We start from the raw sequence: 6,000 nt of genomic DNA on the forward strand, positions 1-6,000 counted from the left end.
CATGGATTTAGGAGGAGTCCTAATGAGCCTACATTGTATATTAGGACTCATGGTTGCATGGTGTTGGTGTCTCTTTATGTTGATGACCTCCTAGTGACCGGTGGTAATGAGAAAGAAGTGAGCAATTTCAAAAGTGAGCTAGATGAAATATTTTCTTGGAATTGAAGTTGTCCAATCATCCAATGGCATATTCATATCTCAAGAAAGCTATGTGAAGGAGTTGCTCAAGAAGTTTGACTGGAGGATTGTAATAGCATTGCCACACCTATGAATGAAGGCACCAAGTTGGTGAAGGATGATGATTCTCCAAAGGTAAATCCTTCCATCTATAGAAGTTTAATTGGTAGCCTTTTATATGTATGCTCTACTAGACCGGATATCATGTTTAGTGTGGCTGTTTTGTCAAGATTTATGCATAGTCCATCACAAAATCATCTTAGTTGTGCAAAAAGAATCCTAAGGTATTTGAAAGGTACTAGTGATTTTGGTATATGGTACAAGGATGGCATGAATGAAGCTTTGCTTGGTTATAGTGATAGTGATTGGGCTGGTTCTTTGGATGATAGCAAGAGCACATCGGGCTACATTTACACTCTTGGAAATGGTCCTTTCTCATGGAATTCCAAGAAGCAACAAACCGTTGCACAAAGCACTGCGGAAGCCGAGTATATTGCTTGCTCAAGTTGTGCTAATCAAGGTGTTTGGCTTAGGAAATTATTGGAGGACTTGAGCTTGAAGCAAGAGGAAGCCACGGTAATATTGTGTGACAATACTTCAGCAATAGCAATTGCACAAAATCCAGTCCAACATGGGAGGACCAAGCATATACCGGTCAAGTATCATTCCTTAAGGGAATTTGAAGCACGTGGTGAAGTGAAGTTGGAGTATGTGACTTCCGAGGAGAACTTGGTGGATATCTTCACCAAGCCATTGGGAAAGAAGAGATTTGAGATATTGAGAGGACATCTCAATGTCTCATACAAAATTGACAAGGAGGAGTGTTGAAGTGTGGCAATTTTGCCACTTGATGGTGCATGTCACCGGCTAGCATGCACACCTTGGTATCAAATCCTTTCCTTTTATGAGTTTATATTTTTTGTATGTTTTTAATTGATTCAAGGTATATTTTGATAATGTTTTGTTCCTAAGTTATGTATGCAAAATTATAGGCAAAATTATGCACAAAAGAGTAGGAATGTTATGCTTGAAGTGCCTATGGTGCTGGATTCATAATTTCCAGCAACATAGTTCCACTATTTATCTTATATCTCAGGTTGCAAATGGAGTTTTGGGCTGAACTTTTGAGGGATGTCTACAGACATATATAGAAGACTATGGTTTAAATTTCAGGTCAAAATGACATGGGAAAGTCCATTTTCTGTTCCAAACAGATTGCTGTATCTGATGGGCCCAGTATGCAGAGTATGGGCCAGTTTTGGAGCTGTTTGGCCCATGATCCGGTTCCAGAACTTTCCTAGCTCTTGGAACAATATTTATTGATGACCAAGGATGCTTCAAACCAAGTTTCATAAGCAGATACAAAGGGGAACTAAGTAGGTGAAGCTAGTTTGGTTGTTTACCCAAACTAGTTAAACAATAGGAACTTAGTTCAAACCATGTGCCACTTTTTACTATATTTGGAATAGACATGTTGCAGCTGGTTTTTGACTCTTTTGTGTATGAAAAGTTAGGTGTTGACCATTTTACTTTTTAAATTTCAAATACTTTACTCATTTTGTAAGCTCACATGCTTGGCATGTGTGAACTAGTTGTAATTTCAAGCTTATATTGTAAAATGAATGAAATGGCTAAACATCTAAGCCTTATTTTCAAAAGCCAACGTGTTCCTCTTCTTCTTATCTCTTCTTCAACACCTTAGAACACTTTAGGAACCCTAAAAACCAGAAAACACCATAACCAAAACCTAAAAACACAACTCACACACAACCATTCCCAAGAGCATCACCAAAAGCTTGCTTGTTGCTAACACTTCAAGCTAGCTTGCTCTTGGTCATAACATTCTCACCCCAACAAGGACTATGGGTGGCCGAAAAAAGTGCAGCAAGGAGAGAGAGAGGGACGGCCGGTGGGAGAAAAAAAACTGTGCGTGTTTTGTTTTGATGGGCTCGGGGAAAAAGAAGGAAAAAAAAGGAAAAAAGAAAAGAAAAAGAAAAAAAGAAAAAAGAATGGTGTTTTCCCACGTGGAAAAAAAAGAAAAAGAAAAAGAAAAAGAAAATAAAATAAAATAAAATATATAAAAATTATTAAATAATAATATTATTATTTAAAATAATAATAAAAATAATTTGATTTTAAACATGGTTGACATGTGGCATTTCACCATGGTGATACATGGTCACCTTCATTAAGTCACACGTGGCATCTCGTTACGCGTTTAAAAATAATATTAAAATAATACGGTGTTTGAAAAACTCTACAGGTCCATAACTTTCAAACCACATGTCCAAATCGGACGTGCCGCTAGTCTACAGACTCGTATCGACGAGCACTTCACAACCATGCATGAATCAAAGCTCAACCTTGCATAAACAAAAAGTCAACTCCGGCACCCCTTGGACAATTTGGACCTCAACTTGTTTTGCTCATAACTTTCAAACCGTAGCTCCGTTGTCGACGTGCTACTAGTCTACGAACTCGTGCCAACGTGTACTTCGTAACGGTACCTCAGTCAACCTAGAATTCCAACCGGAACAAAAAGTCAACCTTTGACCCCTTCGGTCAACGGTCACAGTCAACCTCGGTCAACGTGCGAAAAATTCCGACATGGTTCGGGACGAGGTGTTACAGAAAGACTTACCACAAAATTTACCTGCACAAAATTACACTCCTATATGGTACCACCTTATCCCTCCCACCAATAATTTCCACAGTTGCGGCACTTTGATAACAATTTATATAAAACACATACGTATATATATGCAATAGGAATAATCAACTAAATAAAAAATCAATTATACCTTTAATCATTCACGTCCGCCCACACCACCCATTGATTGCCGTACATTTCAAATATTATGTTACAAAATATACCGATGCATAATATAAGAAGAAAAGTAAAACAATCATCACATTAACAACAACAATAATAATAGCAATTGTTTTCATGATAAAAATAGTACTAATATCATCTGTCATATTTATTCGAAGGTAATCACTTGTCCAAGAACTATCACATAATCATAGCTATCCCAAGGACTATCTCACCTGCCCAAAGGCTACCACTTGTCCAAAGACTATTATACTTGCCCAATGGATATCTTTCTTGCCCGTAGGCTGTGATACTTGTCCGGATATATCATATGCTAATAATAATAAGAGAAATAATAAAAATAATAAAAATAATAATAAATAATGGCAATAATAATAAAAATAATAGTAATAATCATAATGATGATGATAATATTAGTAATAATGAAAATAATTGTAAACATAATTCTGATAAATAATAATTGTAATATTAATAACGAGAATAATATTAATAATAGTAATGACAATAAAAACAATTAAGTATAATGCTAGAAAATCAGGTTATGAATAGATAGAATAATACGAGATCAAATAATAATTTAAAATTCAAAAAAATATTATCAAATATACACTCCTATCAGGGGTACAAACGATACTCTCCAACATGTTGCGCAATCAATGATTCCAGCTGTCGCTGGCACCCTGCTACCAATATAGTCCAGGGTGGTTGCCTAGATTGGCCGTCTAATCCCTTGGACTTGTAGACAACATAGTGACGAGGCTAGCTCTTCATGGACCACATCGGATCACTGTCCCCGTACGGTGTGATACATACAAATATAATATATATATATATATATATATATATATATATATATATATATATATATATATGTATATATACAAAAGATACTTGATGCACATACTATATACCAGTGGTGTCCTGCGATGCCCAGTGTCCCAAAGCACCGTCTGACAGGGAGGTTAAAAAGAGAAACCGACATACGGTCCTGTGGCGTCCCACCTTGCCGCTACTTAAACCGTCATCCCGGCCATGGAGGGGGGTAGCTATGGACAATATCAAACTTGTCTGCCTTCGGTCCGATAGTAACTCACAGGAGACATTACAACCTGCCTGCTAATCACATCCACATCCACCTGCACGCTAATCACATCCACAACTACAGAACATCGGTACGTGTATGGTGCATCTAAAATCAATAAAAAAATTTATAATATCATATTTTTATAGTAATATAATATAATGTTATAAAATTTGAATTTATAACAATGTACATTCAAATTTATGCATTTTTATCAAATCCATAAAACTCCATGAATAAATAAATTATTGAACTCATAAATATAGTTTTGATCACAATAATTCAATATAATCAATTCTTCAAACCTTCAAGTTAATTCATACCAAAAATCAATAGAACCACATATAATTAAGTATATAAAAAAAAAACATACATTCTATTAGATACCATAACCTCATTGTAACTTCACAGTAAAATTAACAATAATTTAATAGCACTTCCAAAATTAACAGCTTTCCAATTTCAGAAATATTAATCCAACCCATATTTATGCAATTCAACACAATTTAACATCGTCAATATAAATAACAATTATTTAAATATTAAATAGTACATCTTTCAGACTATCATATTAAAATAATAATATTTTATCGAAAAATGGTATCTTTCAAAATACTCAATCATAATTCACAAATAAAGTACCAAATCGAAGATTATGACGAGGACATCAAGAATATACCTTCAATTTGCCCCACCACCGCCAGAGATGGTAGGAATCCCATCAGGGAGTCATGACCAGTTTTGAACTCCACAATATCCCACAAACGAGCGAGATTTGAGCCAATTTGAGCTTGGAAACGGATTCAAGGGGTTCAAATTGGTGAGAAGGGACTGGTTGCACGGCCGATAGCCACCGTAAAACCAGCCAATGGGGAGGAAGCCGACCCCCTGCGTTATGTGCCGATCCCAGCGCATTAGCCACTCCACCGGCCGGAGATTTAGTGGCTAACGTCATGCCATTGTGGGTCGCCGGTCTATCCAGTGCGTGTGGCCTGCTATTGTCCGTACTGTGGCCAATCGGCCAAAGATGAGGGAGGAGGAAGGCAGACCCGTCGGGGGGGAAAGGAAGGAAGAGAAGGAAGAAGAAGAAAAGAAAAGAAAAGAGGAAAAAAGAATAGGTGTTTTTCCCACGTGGGGAAAGAAAGAAAAGAAGGAAAACAAAGGAAAAAGGAAGAAAATTAATAAAATAATATAAAATAGAATAATAATAAAATAATGATGTACTAGAAAACTTTGCTGGTCCACAACCTTTTAACTAAATGTCCAAATTGGGCGTACTATCAGTCTATGAACTCGTATTGACGAGCACTTCACAACCATACATGAGTTAAAGCTCAATTGTGAAAGAATAAAAATCAACTTCGACATCCTCGGACAGTTCGGATCTCAACTTGTTTTGCTCATAACTTTTAAACTGTAGCTCCGTTTTTTACGTGCTACTAGTCTACGAACTCGGGTTGACACGTACTTTAAAATGATGCCCCGATCAATGCAAAATTCCATCCGATACAAAAAGTCAAAATTTACCCCTCCTCGATCAACGACGGTTAACCTCGATCAACGTGCAAAAATTCTGGTGCATTTCGGGACGGGGTGTTACACTGGTATATAGTTTGGTGCATCAAGTGGTTTTCTCAATACGATTTCCAAAATAAAAATATTTTAAAAGAGTATTTAAAATTAAAATGTTGTTTTAAAAGAGTATTTTAAATTAAAATATATTTAATTATATTTTTATCATATATTTAGATTAATGTTTTAAAAATGCATTTACCATGCTTTTATTATTTAAACGGGTTTGATGAATTAAAATGGATTTTATTCATATTTTTACCATTCATTTCAAATTAATGTGTTAAGATTTTATTTATCTTTAAAATGTATTCAATTGTGTTTTTATCATTATTTT

This window comes from Ziziphus jujuba, chromosome 3 (assembly GCF_031755915.1).
Source record: "Ziziphus jujuba cultivar Dongzao chromosome 3, ASM3175591v1".
Taxonomy (NCBI): Eukaryota; Viridiplantae; Streptophyta; class Magnoliopsida; order Rosales; family Rhamnaceae; genus Ziziphus; species Ziziphus jujuba.